The following is a 17888-nucleotide window of genomic DNA, read 5'->3' on the forward strand; positions in this document are numbered from 1 at the left end:
GCACTTAGGGCAAGCCTCCCTTTCCTGCCTGGAGTGCAGGAATTACACACACATATAGCACTATTCCTGGCTTGAAGTTTGTTTTAAAATTAGTCTTAGAGTTTCTAGGTTTAGAAGGGAAATTGGATCGCTTGCTCTACTGCCCGCTCCCCCTTGCTGGCTTTACTCTAAAAATGAAACTGACAACTCCATAAGGAATGCGCCCATTTGTTTGTTTGGTTGTTTTTTTGTTTTTATTTTGCTTTTTGTTTTCAGTAAAATAGTGAAGAAAAAAAATCCTACTGTCTACCTTCAGAATATCCTTCTGAGGGGACCTCGGGAGCTGATGCTGGCAGGTGATTTTTAGCACAGCAAGACTTTCCCTTGAAAAGCTTTTTGGAAGCCTGGATGGCTCAGGGCCTAGTTAAGGCCAGGCTTTCTTCCAGAGAAGAAGCTAGGGTATGGTCAGGGGCAGGATTCATTACAACGAAACAGAAAAAGACCCTATTATTAGAAATGGACGCTCCACCTGGACCCTGAGGATGCTTAAAGAATTTCCAGGTCCGGTTGCTCTTAGGGTGGCATGCAGGCAAGTCTGGGCTCCCTGTGCTCAGCCTTCAGCTCGTACCTGGTGAGCACATGTGGGTCAGCTCTCCTGAGCATTTCACCTTGGAAGATTTCAGGGAGGAAGGTGATTTGATTCCTTAAACCAAGACTCATCAATTTCATTTACTTTATTTCATTAAATTATTATTTTTTTAATTTTTATAGCACTGTTTACAATGCACTTGTGTGTATCTGAGAGATATGTCAGTGAAATGAGCTCTTCATTTTTGATGTTATTTTTTTTTTCAGGTGATTTTATTGTTAAACATGCAGGGGTAACATATCTTACATTTCCTTTTTAGTATAGTACCAGTCCTCAGGATTCATTCTGTGTGTGTGTGTGTGTGTGTGTCTGTCTGTCTATCTCTCTGTCTCTGTCTGTGTCTCTCTCTCTCTCTCTCTCTCTCTCTCTCTCTCTCTCTCTCTCTCTCTCTCGTGTGTGTGTGTGTGTGTGTGTGTGTGTGTGTGTGTGTGTCTCTCTCTCTGTCTCTGTCTGTGTCTCTCTCTCTCTCGTGTGTGTGTGTGTGTGTGTGTGTGTGTGTGTCTGTCTGTCTGTCTGTCTGTCTGTCTCTGTTTCTCTGTGTCTGTCTCTCTGTGTGTCTGTCTGTCTCCCTCTTGTGTGTGTGTCTGTCTGTCTGTCTCTGTTTCTCTGTCTCTGTGTGTCTGTCTCTCTGTGTGTCTGTCTGTCTCCCTCTTGTGTGTGTGTGTGTGTGTGTGTGTGTGTGTGTCTGTCTGTCTGTCTGTCTGTCTGTCTCTGTAGCCCATGGTGGATGTTAGGTCTCTTAGTCTCTCCACCTTAAGTTTTGACACAGTCTTCACTGGACAGGAAGCTTGCTAATTCAGCTAAATTAGCAACCAGCAAGCTCCAGGGATTCCGAGACCTCTGACCTCGGAGCACTGGGATTGCAGGTGCAAAGTGCCATGCCCAGCTTTTCTGTTCCGCAGCTCCTGGGATCCGGCTCGGGCCCTCAGGCTCGCAAGGCAAGCCCTTGGCTGACTCAGCTCCGGCCCCAGTCCTTCCTTAGATTGTGAATGAGCCAGGCACAGAAAGGCTGATATAGACGAAGATTTACACAATACAGAAACTTCTTCGCATAAAAATGCAAACCTGTTCATCTTTCTTTAGCCTGCAACTGACCTAATTTACTATTTTCTGAAGTAATCAGTTTTGTGACCGGTTCCCAAAAGCATCCAGGAACTGAGCTATTTCAACAACATTTTTTTTGTATCTCAGTTAACAAAAAAAAGATAATGAAAAAATTAATGATGATTTTATATATGGAAAGTCCATATATATGTGTACATGTAATTCTTACATATGTATGTTAGCGCCCCCATTCTTACTATTTACCAGACCACCACACACCTTGGAGTTGTCAGTTCTCTGGAAACCCCCGTCCCCTCCCTGTGGCCTCGGAGGCTGTTTCCTGCCCCCACTGGTGAGCCTCTTTTTCTGTGGTACTGCCCTAGATCCCGTTTCCTGGCCAGTCTTTTCCTCTGTCCTGAGACTTCCTTATTTCCTCTCTCTTAGCTCTTCAGGCATCTGTGGATTTCCTTCCCTTTAACCCACCGTCTTCCTGCATGTGCCTTCTGTCTCTCTTGGTGTGAGCCGGTTCAAGCAGGAAGTTTCATCTCTCACCACTGTAGACCAGAGCACTCTCTCTTCACTCATGGGATCTGGTCCCTACATCCCCCGGACCAACCAGCTCCTCATTTGTGCCCTCTGAACTTGCAGTCCACTGCCATGGGAGCATTTATAACACGAAAAGCCCCAAACAGCTAACACTTCATGTTAGCTCTTCCTCCAGACAGTCAGAATCCCAGCTCTCACCCACAGGAGACTTTCTCTGTCTGTCCTACTCATGCCTTAGACCCATGTGTTCCAAATAAATTGATTGACCCGACACACCAGCTCTTTATTTCTATATTTTATTAGTAGAAATGGATATTTTAGTCACTTGAGCTTGGAAACCTTGCCCATATTTTGATTCTTACCCCACTTTTTAATCTACTCAGCCAGTCTGCTGCTGAATGATATGTGTTCAGCTGAGTTTATTTCTCTGTACTGTCTCTGTAATTCTCATTGCTGAGGTGTTTATTATTGGCTACCTAATCTCAGCTTAACACCCTCTAGTACAATCAATGTTTCCTGTCACTGGAAAATATTTAATTAAAATATATTTTTATTTGGGTATTAAACTAAATGATTTATGCATCTTGCATTATTTAACCCTTAAAGCAATCTTACGGAATGGATAATCAGGGATGTAATAACTAATAACAAGTGTAGCCCTTCCCTGCATCAGTTGCTGTGACCAAGAGAACAACATATGTACATTATTTTCTGAGCCTTCAGGGCCTATTAGGGAGTCAATGGGATTGATGATACATACACCATAGTGTGGAGAATAGGGTGGGATGGATGCTGTGGAATACAATAAACTTTTATTTAGTGTAGTTATCATTCTCTCCATTTTATTGCAGAATAAATAGATCAAGATTTTAATGAACTTCTCCAAGTTGTTATAGTTACACCAGTTTTCCTCAGTTGGAAGGTTGCCCTCTTGGTTTTCCTTTATCATGTTTCCCAGCTTCCCGTCGGAGTAGAGGCCGATGGTACAGGGTCTGGCTTTGCCGTTGCTGTCCACTGTGACACTGGCCAGTTGCTTCCCCTAACATTATCAGTGAAGCAGGAAGCAAGTATTATCTATCCTCGGTAGAACTTTCCGTGGATGGATTTTTTTTTGAGCTGGAAATTGAGACATGACGGGAATGGAGCCTGGGTGTGGGTTCAGCCTTGGAGTCGGAGCTGAAGTTGAGCCAGCCACAGCTGAGTAAACTGGGATACAGAAAGGTGCTGCCGGGAGAAGGGTACTGTTTTTCTGCTCCGTTGCTTCTAAGTTGAGCTGACCAACATCTGTGCTCAAGTCTCCTGGAGAGAACCACTTTTGAAGAAGCATTCATGTGGCATCACGCTTTGAACTATTTATGGGAGAGCAAAGCATTCCACTCCAAAGCAGCCAAGAACAGAAAACCGGGGGATGGTCATCTCAGAGCTTTTGGATGACTTTTTATTAGTGGAGACATCTGAACCTGAAGGGAAACCACAGAGTAGTGATCATGGCCAGCCAGCACCAAGGGCAGGACCCCGCCCCCGTCCTAGGCATGAAGCTCAGAGTGGTTGAAATGAGGTCACTTTCCCTTAAGAATAACATTGGCATCCTTGTAGGGACCAGCGCCCAGGCAGGCTAAGTACAGGGAAGCATGAGGGGATGGCTGAGCAACTGTGTGAAACCTTAGAGAATGCAGAGCACTGCAAATTAAATTGTGGAAAAGACTGTGGAGCAAAGGGTTACGTCTTTGCCTTCTGTTTATCCACGGGGCTATTTTTATAATGCTTTTGTATTTAGAGAAGTCGTTCAATAATATTATTTTATGTCATTCTCCAGGTAGGTAGATGGGGACAAATTTTGACCAGGTGTCTCACTATGTCCTAAGTCAGAGGGGTCTTTCAAGTGTACTTACTGCCTTTTTTTTTATGCTGAGTTAAGATGGATGAGAGGATTTCAGATGACGTGTAAGCAACATTTTAGAATTTCATAGTACTACCATTATTTTTAAGGTTGTCTTCTGTTGGTCAAAGATACTGGTTTCTGTTAGACTGAGATAGAAGTGTGTATGTAGAAAGGGCAAAAATTGAAAAGTCTCAGACAGACAGTGGTACCAAGATTCTGTGGGACTGCACAGGTGACACTGGCCGAAACCTGGAGCTTATAACTTGAGTACGTCTCTAAGTGTTGTGTCCTGATGTGTCCCGTGGCTCGATCCTGACCTCACAGTTAGATCATAAACTGACCGTGCGTGCTGTGCAGTTGGCGAGTAATGAGTCGAACTGTGCCCCTCCCCCACCTTTCATTCTGTGTGGCCTTAGTTGAAGATGGAGTTCTCGTGGGGAGTAACCAAGCTGAAGTGAGGCCATCAGGATAGGCCTTCATCTACTTGTACCTTTCTTGTGCACATAAAGGTGTCATTTACAAGCAGAAGAGATGGCCACTAGCAGAATCTCCCTCGCAGCCCTCAGAAGAAAGCAACCCTCCCAACACCAGTATTTTGGGCTTCCAGCCTCTAGAGCTATTAAAAATACATTTCTGTTGCGCATAATACCCAGTTTGTGATATTTTTTTTTCACAGACCTCATAAGATGGCACTTTTTTTTTTCTTTTGCTTAAAAACCAGGAACATGGGATTGGTGAGGTGGCTCCGCATTTAAGAGCACTTGCTGTTCTTAAATTTGACCTGCTCCCACATAAGATAGCTCACAGCCACCTGTAACTCCAGTTCCAGGGCATCTAATGCCCTCTTCTGGCCTTCATGGGCACTGCACACATGTGGTATACATAAACTCAGGCACATGCACATACACATACACATAAAGTGAAAATAAAGGTTTTTAGAAACTAGGAACATAATAACAGCCCCCTCCCCTTCTTATTTTGAGGTAACTTCCTTTCCATGGGAGGACTCCCATGACATGAGTCTCTCTTCCATGGGCCTCTGGGCATTGAGGTCCCAATGAGTTGAATAGCTGTCTTCTTCCAGAGTGGCTTTCTTCAAAGCATTCCAAGTTTCAAATTAAAAGCGCCTCCTCCTGGGCTTCAAGGCCTTCCCTGCCTGCCTTTCCTCCCCCTGCTTCAGAAGGCTGCCTCCTCTCGGAGCTGCTGCGCAGCTGGGGTGCCTCCTGCTGGAGCACTTTTATGTGCAGTTCTCTAGATCTCCAGCCTGTGTCACCCTGCGTCATCTCAAGGTCTTTGTGTGGAGCCAGGTCTGCTTGCTATCTACATATCCTGCTTCCTGGTTTTTCCATTGCATGTCTGGCCCAGAGAGAACTGTCTCCTTTAGAAGTGGCACTATCCCCTAAAACTGAAGAGCCCTGCTTGAATTTCTGCAGAATCTGGCCCTTCATTACAAGCTGCTTCTGTTCTAGCTGAGCTATCCCAGTCTGTCTTCTGGTTGAGTTGTTATCCTGCCTTCAACATGTGGTATTTTCTTCTTCCGTGGACCAGTTCCCCTCTTGCTAAGAATCTAGGATGGCCTGTTGTAATCATGCTTGAATCCCCAGAACCTATTTTCTGATACAAATTCAATAAGGGTTTGCTAAACCCGTAAGGAATTTTTTTCTTGGTTGAGGGGGGTGGTTGAGAAAGGCTTTCTCCATGTAGCCCTGGCTATCCTGGAACTCACTCTGTAGACCAGTCTGGCCTTGAACTCGGAGATCCGCCTGCCTCTGCCTCCTGAGTGCTGGGATTAAAGGTGTGCGCCACCACGGACTGTCATAGGATTTAATGGAGAACTGAGACTCAAGGTCCTCTGCTCCCATTGGACATGCACCTGAATGTTCTTCTAGTGTCTAGATTCAGAGTCTAGTTAGTTCTGGACAGTATTTCCATGACTGTGTGGACCCTCTTCTTAGGGAGCTTTAAGATTGTTCTGAATGATTTAAGCAATGATCTGATTAGATATAACAGATCGATGACATAATATTTTCCTTTTCCCTATAATCTCTCTTTCTCTCTCTGTGTGTGTGTACACATGGGTGCATATTTATATATGAAAGCTAGAGGCTGATGTTGGGTGGTTTTCCCGACTCTTCTTCACGTTATTGTTGTTGTTACTATCATTACGTGTGTGTGTGTGTGTGTGTGTGTGTGTGTGTGTGTGTGTGTGTGTGTGTGTTCCATGCTCTCAAATGTCTGGAGTTTAGAGGACAGCTTATAGGAGTTGGGTCTCTCCTTCTACTGTGTGGACTCGGGGGACTTAACTCAGGTCACCAGGCTTGGTGGCAAGTGTCCTCGCCCTGGGAGCTGTCTCGTCTCAGCCCAGCTTGTTTTTGGACAGCAGGGTCTCTTGCTCACCCTGGAGCCGCACTAGATGGCTGGGCAAGCCCCGTGGATCCCCCTGTCTCATCTCCCAGTACACGCGCCACGCCTCCCTTTGTCACGTGGGTACCAAGGCTCGAAACTCTTCGTCCTCACGCATGCACGGCAGTAGCTTTACCCTCCACCCATCTCCCCAGCCCTTTCTACTGTGGTCTCTTAAAATTCCATTTCTGGGAGCAAAATCAAGTACATACCATTTCCTAGAATCCCTTCTACATTGAAGGTACTTTGTCTGCTTGCCGCATTTCGCTCCCTGTAACCAACACTGCTGTGTGAGGTTGAATTTCTCGTCACTCTTAGTTTTCTATGACCAGATGTGCTGTTGCCATGTACTAATTACTCTCTCTCTCCAAATGTGATATCTGCATTTTTTTCCTCTGAAGAGGGAGATGATGAACAATAATGGTATTTACAAACCTAAGGGGTGGGAGAGATCTTACCCTCAGGATAAGTCTGAGCCAGACCATATCTCAAGACAACAAAGAGAATGTTGAGGAGAAGGAGTAGGATATCCTTTCGTCCATGATCAAGCCTTGTGTGGGGCCAGTGCCCTCCTCTGTGATAGGCTGGATCCCCACTGCCCTCCTCTATGATAGGCTGGATCCCCACTGCCCCGTCGGGGGAGGGAGGCTATTTTGAGGGGTCCTTTGTTTCTCTGGGAAAAACATCTGATTAAAAGTTAATTACTGTCCACAGATCAGGCTCAGGCTAATGAACTCCGACCCAGAGAACTGACCTAAACAAATATTTTTGTGATTATTGTGCCACTTTTGTGAGCAATACCCAGTTTTAGTTACAATGGATTTCATGTAAAATTGACTCAAGTTGGTAACTCGGGACCAACACTAACCTCAGGCTAAGACATGAGATTCTGTCTTCTAGCAGTGTGGCATGTCTGCCACATTGCTAGAAGAACTTCATGCCTGAAGTTCTGCTTAATGGATGGTAACTCTGCCTCAGGTTATAGATATAGCATGTAATAGACCGCATACTCCTTTGTGGTCTTTTACAACAGGTGGGGTCTCTAGACTAAAGGAAACCCTTGGGTCAGCTGGTGGATTCTGAAATTTTCTTTTATGTGTCTCAAAAGCTAAGAGATCTCGAGAACGTTAGAACTGTGTGCAGGTGTGAGGATGAGAGGTGGCCGGAGAGCATCAGGTTGACAGCACCAAACTGTGGTCTAGGAACTAGAGTGAGGAGAATTCCAAGCCATACCAAGGAATAGAGAGCTCTAATTTTTATGTCCTAAAGACATCTTTGAGATTACTGATTCAGACTCTTACATTTTATTCCATAAGAGAGAGGCTTAGATACTTGCCTCCGTTTTCATGGCCAATTAGTAGAAACTTCAGGACTAAATCTCAAGATGGGAAAGTCATGAACCTTGCCTGTGTTCTCTCAAGGTACAGCCTAGGCTGTTTTCTCCAGAGCTTCCTAGCCAAGCCTCCTTTTGAGGTGGGTTGCTGAGGAATTGAGAGTTCTCTAACACAAAACAAAACAAACCCCCCATGGTTTTGTACATAAAATTTCAAGTCACAAGTAACCAGCTCCAAAAATCCTTGAAGCGGATGGCAATAGGTTCTAGCTTGTCATGATTATAGTCTCCTGCTCATTGCGTTTGGCATTGTTGGGAGCATGTTGTTGCCCATCGTCTTGTGAGATAGGTAGGTAAGTGATAGGAGATGAAATAGTGTGATTAAATGAAGGTCTTGCTCACTGATTCGTTCCCATTACCTGAAACTGCATTCTCTGGCTTCTGATTTCTCGACACATTTCTGTAACTTTCTGGCATTACGATATGGTGGTAGATGTAACTGTGTGGTCACGACACGGGTGTGTGGGTTCTCACAGCTCCCTGGAATGAAGGCTCAGAGGCATCTTAAGAATGAATCTAGCCTTTCATGGCTGCAGGGGGTCCAGCCTCCAAGGACTGAAGCACTATCCCTTTGCCTAGGGGATTTTTATTTCTCTCTAATTACTGTTTAGCCAGTTAATTTCCTTACCTTCAAAGCAACCTAAAAGGAGCTCCCAGAGACCAAATGCCAAGTGCAAATTACTTGATTTCTCAGGTACCAGGGTTTTCTGGTTTCCTGGACCAAGTTTTGCATAGGCCTTTGATCCTTGGGGGACACTGTAGCATGAATCTTAAAAGTTCTTATTAATAAAATCAAACCCAAGGCCAGTTATTGGGGTCAAAGCTGGTAGATCAGAGAGACAGAACAATCCACAGCTATCTCACCTCGCCGGATCCTCAGCTGGTCTTGTTTCCTCAGACTGGAGGCCTCTGAGTCCTCATCCCAATGGCTCTCAGCTGAACTGCTGCTAGAAGCCTGAATGCTTAACCAGCCAAATGCTTAACCAGCCAAATGCCTAACCAGCCAAATGCCTCTAGTTTCTGGCCCTCATGCCTTATATATCTTTCTGCTTTCTACCACCACTCCCTGGGATTAAAGGCGTGTGTCACCATGCTTGGCAATTTACAATGTGGCCTTGAACTCACAGAGATCCAGAGGGATTTCTATCTCTGGAATGCTAGGATTAAAGGTGTGAGTGCCACCATTTTCTAGCCTTTGTATCTAGTGGCTGTCTGTTCTCTGACCCCAGATAAATTTATTAGAGTACACAATATTTTGGGGAACACAATACCACCACAGGACACTCTGATCCTTGACTGTCAAGATTCATATAGGGCAATAAGAGAAACAAAAGGTGTGGTTAAACAAAGGAAGGATTGGGGATAGGTGCTACTCTCTGGAACCAGCAGCTCAGCAGGAATGCACTAGAGCAGATTTGGGATTCTAAGGGGGGATGGTTCCTTAGGCTCTAAAGCATTCCAAAACTGCTGTGTTGTATAACTCAGAATGTGGTGTCCATAAATGCTTCTGCCTTGCATCAGGACAAAAGATCCAATGGAAGAGTCTAAACATTTCCCAACCATCCATTCATCCATCTATGTTTTTCTTTTACTGATGTAACTGGATGGGGTGTGGCACTTCCCCACCAAGTATAACAGGTCTAGAGACTAGAGATGATAAGATCCTGGAACACTGTTATTAAAATCATGACCTTTCAGAGAGTACCAGGTTTCAAAGCTGGAAGTACCCTAAAGATGATCACCTCTCTAATGACTTGTAATTGATAAAGTAAAAAGTGGACTGTGTGTCTTGGGAAGGAAAGTCTTCTGGAGCAGGGATACTGGGGCTGGAGGGCTGGGAGATCTGGGGTTCAAGTATAGAACTGTGCTATAATTGTCGAAGTATGCCTACTACTGACTGGGGTGGCATCAGAAGACTCTGAATCTGGAAAGTCAGGAAAGGTTTATTGGGTTTAGAAAATGATAATAATTTTCTTCCACCAAGAGATCTAGAAACTTGATAGAACCTCTTTATTATACATAGCCCATGTGATATAAAGAGTATGATGGATGCTTTGGACAAGTAAGTAATCATGGGAAGGATCAGGGAGTGAGTTACGCTATTTAACTATTAAAGTGCACTGGCTGGGGCACACACCCCATCTCCAAATCCACTGCCATGTTTCTCGTCAGCTGTTCACAGTGGATGAAAAGGTATTATCCAGGTGCCTTCAGGTTGCAACAGGCAGCCCGATTCAGGGAACTAAACCCCGGCCCTCTGGAAGAGCAGCAGCAAGTGCTCTTAGCTGCTAAGGCATCTCTCCATCTGGTATGTTTTATATCTTACGCAGCATGGTTGGGTACTTCCCATGCTAGGTACCACTCACAGCCCTGGGGTCACAGGGGAGGCTAGGGTTCTGCAGCATGGATGTTTTCTATGGGGATGTTTCAGGGTCAGACAGCCCAGTTCGAAAACATCCCTTTATTATATGAATTCGGACTTTCCCTTGGAGCTTAATAGCGTTTAGAGAAAATCAATGTAACAATGTTAACTGACTACAGCCATCAAGTGCTTGCATTGAATATTACTAGAATGTCGAGCTTGGGTGAGTGTGAGGCCGGAAGTGCACGGTGTGGCTGGATTTGTAAAGAAAGTCTGTGTGCTTTAGAGAAACAGCTAAGATGAGGAAATAGGGCAACATGCTTGGTGTAAACCTGAGTAAAAGCCTTAAAAAAGCATCTGCTATACAATCCGCTACATAATTAAAGCTGGGAGAAAAATATGTTCTCCTCCCCGCCTTCAAAGGACCCGAGGCCCTGTTACATTTGGTCACTCTTCCCTGGGTTCTTCCTCAAGCTGACAGGTTTTTATAGGCATGGTTATCTTATCTTGCCCACAGAGAGTGAATTTTCCAGAATGTTTTGGTTCATTTCCTTGAGAGCTTTTGAGCTTTAGGGTTTTGTTTTTTGTTTTTTTCACTGACAAGAGATAGCTGTAGAACTTCAGGGAAGTGACTCAATCTCCGAAAATAAATCATGCAAGTTGCGAAGGGCTTTGTAATCAAGTCACACTCTGCAGAAATGAGCTGCAGAGTATAAATGTCTTTATAAGGACATTTAAAGAGATGGCATCTTCAAGATGTGACGGTTTGCAGTTACCGAGTCTCTTTCATATGGGATGAATTTTTAATGATAGTCTACCTTTCCCTGGCACTCCTTTTTTCCCCTTTCCTCTTTGAGATGCTGAGTGGGAACCAGATCTTGCCCATGCCAGACAAGCCCTCCATCACTGAGCTATATCCTTTGCCCCCTAGAAATCTTTTTAATCTCATCTCTGTGTATGGAGTTTATCTGAAAAGCAGACATTTTTAATGTTTTATCACTTCAGTGGTGTGATCATGTTTCTTAAAATACATCTATTAAATATATCTTTCCTGCACACCACCTGTCACCAAATAAAGTATCAAAATGAACTCAGGTCCTCGTACATGCAGGGAAAGTATTTTCCTGACAGAGCCATCCACACCCAGAAATGGAAAATGTTTACATTTCGTCTTTAAATGCATAGGTATGCAAGATCTCTGTGAAAGGTATGTTTTTACTTGCCTGGTATTTTGAAATATATGGTCAGAGGCATGCCTGATACATGTGTTTAGAAATAAGGTTGTGCCGGGTGGTGGCGCACGCCTTTAATCCCATCACTTGGGAGGCAGAGGCAGGCGTATCTCTGTGAGTTCGAGGCCAGCCTGGGCTACCAAGTGAGTTCCAGGAAAGGCACAGAGCTACATAGAGAAACTCTGTCTCGAAAAACCAAAAAAAAAAAAAAAGAAAGAAAGAAAAGAAAAGAAAAGAAAAGAAAAAGAAATAAGGTTGTTAAAGAAAAAAATTTACCCAAACAATGTTACAAGAGAACTCTGGTTTTTCATATACAATTTGTCATGATACAAATGATCCTCCTTTCTCTATCAGAGTAAAGAAATGTTAACAATGGATTCTATATAGTGGACACATCCACAAAAAGACTCCTTTTTATTATTTGGTTTTGAGATAGAACTTTCCCTCGGCAGCCTGGGCTGGCCTTGAACAGTTTTCCCTCGGCCTCCTGAGCACAGGGTTGATGGGACGGACTCTGGCCACAACACCTGACTTATAAATGTACTTGTAAAGAACGTGTATCACACTGCACATTTTTCTCTAAATGACTCTTGTTTTCTCTTGACCACCTAGCCGTCTGAGTGGTCATTGTTCTTCACGTCTTCAAAGCAGTGAATGTGACAGTGCCATCGTTTATTCAACCACGACCTTACCATTGGGTCGGCTCCACATTTGACGGAATACGTACAGTAGCTCCAGCTGCTCCATTCATGATTTTTGCTTTCTCTAATTTTTAGATACATAGGTAAAACTGGGATTAAAATATTTAACCCCCCCAGAAACAAATAGTTCATCGTATATTTGAAATCACACATGACAAAATCTTGTTCCCCTCCTTTCTTAGTCAGGCTAGAGGAGAACAATCTCTTTGTCCACTGTGAGTACGCTACCCGTCTGCTGGCCACTCAGGGGCCATCTGGGCTGTAGAGGGGACTGCAGCAGTTCTGCGTGCCTGCGTTCAGCCACCCTTATTTTACTTCATTCTGGCCACAGAGTGAAAGGTAGCGATGCTCGGGACCTAGCGTGCTAGAGAGGAGGCAGGAGCGGCTTCCCTCAAGAGCAGAGGCATGGGTACCGTAAAACAGGAGGTGATGGGAAGGCACTGCGTTGGCTTGGCCTTCGTTGCCTTGTTGTGATAGCTCTATTGTTAGTCATTATTCCTGTGAAGCTCCTACTGTACCTCAGTTTAGATGAAGCTTTATCATGTGTGTCCAACAGTATACAGTGGAGCTGGTGGAATGTGCAGTTCCGGGTGTCCACCGGGACTCCCAGAACATGTCTTCTACAGATACAAGTGAATGGCCAACGTGCTCCTGAACAACCTGCACTCATGTTTTTGGGCATTCACGCCAGCACCTCCTTTGTTTGCTATTGCCGTGTGGCCCAGCCTGGCATCCCACTCAAATCTTTCTGCCTCTGCCTCTCATGTGCTGGGATTACAGGCGTATGCCATTATACACAGCTCCTGTGCTAATATTTCTAAACAAACTTAATTTCTAGGCATGAAATTGCTAAGGCAAAGTGTGTGTGCATTTAATTTGAAGGATACTGCTAAATCTCTCTTTGGAAATGTCAATTTAGTAAATCCTTCATTAAGCATGAAATGAAATAGGTGAGAAATTTCTCTAATAAGAATTACAAGTGAATAGCCAAGGCATGTTCTGTAAACTAAGTTGAATAAGGTTATGCCTTGTGGCAGTATAAATTTTGTAGTTTTAAGTATATACAAGTTGAATATTAAAAAAATGGAAGTTAAACTTTGTATTTTACATTTTATGAGAATGCAAGTTCGTGGTTCAAAGAGAGGGCAAAAAGTCACTGCTGGGTCTTGAACCCCGAGCAGGGTTGGGTAAAGGACAGTCTGTATAGGAAGATAGGGGCAAAATGATACTTAGTGAAGTTTTCATGACTTTTAAGTAAACCAACTAACGGTGACTGGGATTCAGTCCAAGAAGGTCTTTGTGTCAGGACAATGCAGATCTTTAGACTACGGAGCAGAAGGAGAATAGCAAAATTTCCTGTGCATATTTGCTTTATAAAAATAACCTTCTCTTGAAAGCACATTTACGAGTTTCGAGTGTCCGTGCTTCTGAACTATTTCTAGACTATCCTGTTGCAGTCAGAGGGCTTGGTCTTAATACAATGCACAGGCTTATCTTTCCACTCAGGAGCTAAAGAGTACTATCTGTCCTAGAGGCATGCAGGCATTACTCATCTACCCTACCCTTCCCCAACATGGAACCCCTTCCTCTGTCTGCCCCATTTCCTTGCTGATGTACATAACATAACCGTGCTGGCGGTTATAATTAGGCTGCCTGTTTGAGAAAGGCCTCGAGAGCCCCACCGTTAAGGCTAGTTACTAATGGACCAACCACTAGTCAGACTGAGATCAGGGAAACTATTGTAAACTTGATGATGTTCTTTATATCTAGGAAGATCCTGCAGAAGGGTCCTGTTACTTTCCAGTGAGACAGAATCTCCATGCCTCCACCATTTTTCATAACTACTCTTGTAACTCTGTTTGTTATATAATTCTGTCATGTCGGGATCTTCTCTGAGACCAGAAGTGATTATTTAAATCCAGAATACCTTTTCTTGTGTTGAAAGTTGGGTTTGGCAATACCCAGTGTGCTTTCTCCTGGCTGAAAATGCCAGTAGACCTCTCAGGGGTGGGCAGCAGTGTGAGCGGTTCAGAGAGGACAAAAACTTTATTGGTATTCAAACTGTGTTCAAAATGTTATTACTATCTGCTAACAATTTGAAATGAGTTAGGCCTGAGAGTCCTCGTATGTCTGTTCTACCTAGTAGACTGTGGCTGGAAGGAAAACTTGGGATGTTCAGATGGGCTCCAGTTAACCCCAGCTTTGTCAGTGGCTTCCTGCTTGAACTGGAACAGTGTGCTGTTACCCAGCAGGACGGTGGAGAGGGATGGAGAGTATCTAACGAGGGTCTTGTGCCGTGCTTGACTTAGAGGAAGCTCTTGAGTGACAGCAACTGTTCTCGTGGGTGGCACTTCCTTCCCAATTTTATAGAATACTTAGAATAGTCCCGCTCAGAGTTCTCCACCAGAGTATTCTGACTTCGAAGATGGGAAACACATAATGCTGGTCTATAGTTTAGCTCCAGTGAAGCTACCAGTAGGTCCAAATTATTTGAAGTCTTTAACTTCAGCTCTTTGAAATGCACAAGTATGTTCTTGTAGTAATGCTGTTTTGAAAACATCAATTAAATTACATCACTTGAAATCGAACATCAATTAAATTATTGTTATTTGGAATGTCACCCTCTTCCAACATTGGGAGAAAATAGTAGCCTCCAAGAATGTGGTCTGTATTTCTGGTAGATTTGGGAATGGGAAATAGGACACCTCTGTGTGCTTCTGGAATACACTTTACCCCACTGGAGACATGTAGCCCGAGAGAAGCTTTAGGGCTGTTGAAATTTGCATGCAATTGACATTTCATAGTTAAATGTGGATTTGGGGAGCCGGGGTATTAAGTGTTGGAGTAACATACTATAATACTGGATTGTACAAATTCATTGTGAACTCTACTTTCCATTTCAATTTTCTTTTTTCTCCTTTTCCTTGAGACAGGATATCCCTCTGTAGCCTATGAACTCATTAAGTTGCTCAGGTTGGCTTCAAACTCACAGCAATCTTCTTGCCTCAACCTCCTAAATCCTTGGACTACAGGTGTAAACCACTGTGCTCAGTTTTGAACGGTGAGGTGAGGTAGCTGTGGCTTCTTTTGGTTCTCTGATCTTCCAGTTCACCCCAGTACCTGGCTGAGGTTTGATTTTATTAATAAGACTCTTTAAGATTCATGCTACAGCACAGTCCTCATTAGACACTGGTGTGCTGGTTCTCTGATCTTGGACTTCCATTTTCAGAATTCAAGTCACCAGGTCATGATGCAGTGTCCCACGTGAACCAAGAGTGCCAGCTCAGTCTCTTTCCTGTGGATAATCTTGTTTTTCCGGCACTACATGTTCAGAGACCCTCCCGTTGAATGTGAAACAATATGAAAGTGAACATTGTCCACCCTATTTTTATTTCTCTCAGAAGAGGGATTGTGGTGTCTTGGGTGTTGACATTATGCCAACCGGAGTTTATGTCCTGCTCTGCTCCTGGCTGTTTCCCAGTGCACTAGTCTCCTTTTTCTGAGTCAGTGTGCTGGAGGAACTACCATCTTCAAGGCTCTTGTGTGTGCCGGGCGATCTGAATTCTCGTGGTCTAGAGGTGGTGAAGTTTATTGTTTTGTTAAAACTACAAAACCAGTCCAAAGTTCAGACAGAGAAGGGGGAAGCACTTTGTTCTGAAACTGAAGAGTCGGCATGTTATTTCCCCCTTATCTAACGGATTTATTTTATACCTTAGCTAATCGAACACATAGAACATGAATTTTCTCGGGCTTCACTCTTGTTATTGGCTGTATTTTCCTGGCATCATTTTCTAGGTGTGACGTTTTGCACCCACAGAGTGATGTTCTCGTGTTATTGTTTTCTCCATTGATTTAGAATCTCGTTTCTTTGTTGACTTCCATTGCTTTTGTATTTCTGTCATGCTTGCCAGCAATATTTCTGAAACATAGTGGTGGCATTTGGCATTTTCACATTTTATGTTTTCTTAAGGAGAATGACTCATTTTTCCCCATTACCTTCTCCAACTTCTGAGGTTCATAAATTATAATTTGTGTTTTAGAAGATGGAATAGACTTTACTGACAAAGCAGAAACAATCTTCTTGACTTCTCTGACTTAGATATTTATAGTTAACAATTAAATTGCATTTCCTTTATGCTTCTGTGCATAGATTTCAATCAGTGAATATAAAACTGAAACTCAAGTAGCTGGAAGGACCCTTGGACATCTCATAGCGCGCGTGCGCGCGCACACACACACACACACACACACACACACACACACACACATACACACATACACACACACACACACACACACACACATACACACACAAATGCCTTCCTTCTTGTATGCTTGTGTGAGGTGAATAATAGAAAAACCTAGAATGCTAAGTGCAGTATGACTGAAGTTTTATTCTGGAAAGAGTTGTGTAATCAGTTAGCAGTGTTCAGAATGGGCAAGAGATGAAGAAAAACATCACTTGGTTTTATTATCAATGTTAGTTTTTTACATATAATAAATCGGTATCTAGCTGGGTGATGGTGGAGCACAACTTTCTTTAATCCCAGCAGAGGCAGAGGCAGAGGCAGACAGATCTCTATGAGTTTGAGGCCAGCCTGGTCTACAGAGCGAGTTCTAGGACAGCCAGGGCTGTTACACAGAGAAACCCTGTCTCGAAAAACCAAAATGTGTGTGCATGTCTGTGTGTGTGTGTATGTCTGTGTGTGTGTATGTCTGTGTGTGGGCATGTCTGTGTGTGTGCATGTCTGTGTGTGTATGTGTGTGTGTGCATGTCTGTGTGTGTGTATGTATGTGTGTGTGCATGTCTGTGTGTGTGTATGTGTGTGTGTGTGAGCATACATACACATATGTATCTCTTGTGCATACCTACCCAAACCTCAAAAACACAACTTTATTTGGAAATAGGATTTTATAAATTGATTTGGTGATGATGAGGTCATAGTATAGCTTAGAGTGAACCTTAAACCCAGTGGCTGTCTGTCTAAGAGAAGGGAGGATGAACAGAGAGGTGCAGGCGAGACCCCTGGTGACCAGCAGAGATCAGTCAGTGCAGCCACAAGCCAAGGGGCATTCCAGACTGCGTGTAACCCAGGAATCAAGGAAGCGACAAGGCAAGGTTTTTCCCTTAAGAGGAAGCCAGGGTTGCTACTATCTTAGTCTGTTCTCCGATGTCCCCAGAACTGTGAGGAACTAGGTTTTTATTGTCTTGAGCCAATCTATTTGTAGGGCTTTGTTGTAGTAGTTCTAAGGAATTATGTATTATTTGAGACTAGAGTCCATACTTTTTTATGTAGCTCCCAAGAGTTAAGTAGATCATGAGAAGGAAAACAGGGGATCTAAACTTTGAAAAAGTAGAACTATGATTTCATACCTGATAGACTCTTTGACCTCTAAGTGTGAGGTCCTAGAACGTAAAATATGCATTTGTAAGAATTAAATACTATAACGACAGCAGTATCAACCTGTCTTAGACTTTCCTGTTGCTGTGATAAAATACAATTTATAAAAGAAAGCATTTAGTTTGGGGCTCCCGTTTCCCAGGGGTAGTAGAATCCATGACTATCACGATGAGGAGCATGACATCAGGCTGGGAGTTTCTGTGTGATCAACAAGCATGAGACAGAGACAGAGCCTGCCAACTGGAATGGTGTGGGCTTTTGAAACCTTGAAGTCCACACCCAGTGACACACCTTC

At 43.7% G+C, this 17888-nt stretch overlaps 1 protein-coding gene across 3 annotated transcripts in view; it reads left to right on the forward strand.

Annotated features, from left to right (window-relative positions):
• Nucleotides 1–17888, forward strand: part of Hecw2 (HECT, C2 and WW domain containing E3 ubiquitin protein ligase 2) — a 363433-nt gene that overhangs the window by 172642 nt on the left and 172903 nt on the right. The gene's annotated exons all lie outside the window — the stretch shown is intronic.

Source organism: Peromyscus maniculatus, chromosome 13 (genome assembly GCF_049852395.1).
Source record: "Peromyscus maniculatus bairdii isolate BWxNUB_F1_BW_parent chromosome 13, HU_Pman_BW_mat_3.1, whole genome shotgun sequence".
NCBI lineage: Eukaryota > Metazoa > Chordata > Mammalia > Rodentia > Cricetidae > Peromyscus > Peromyscus maniculatus.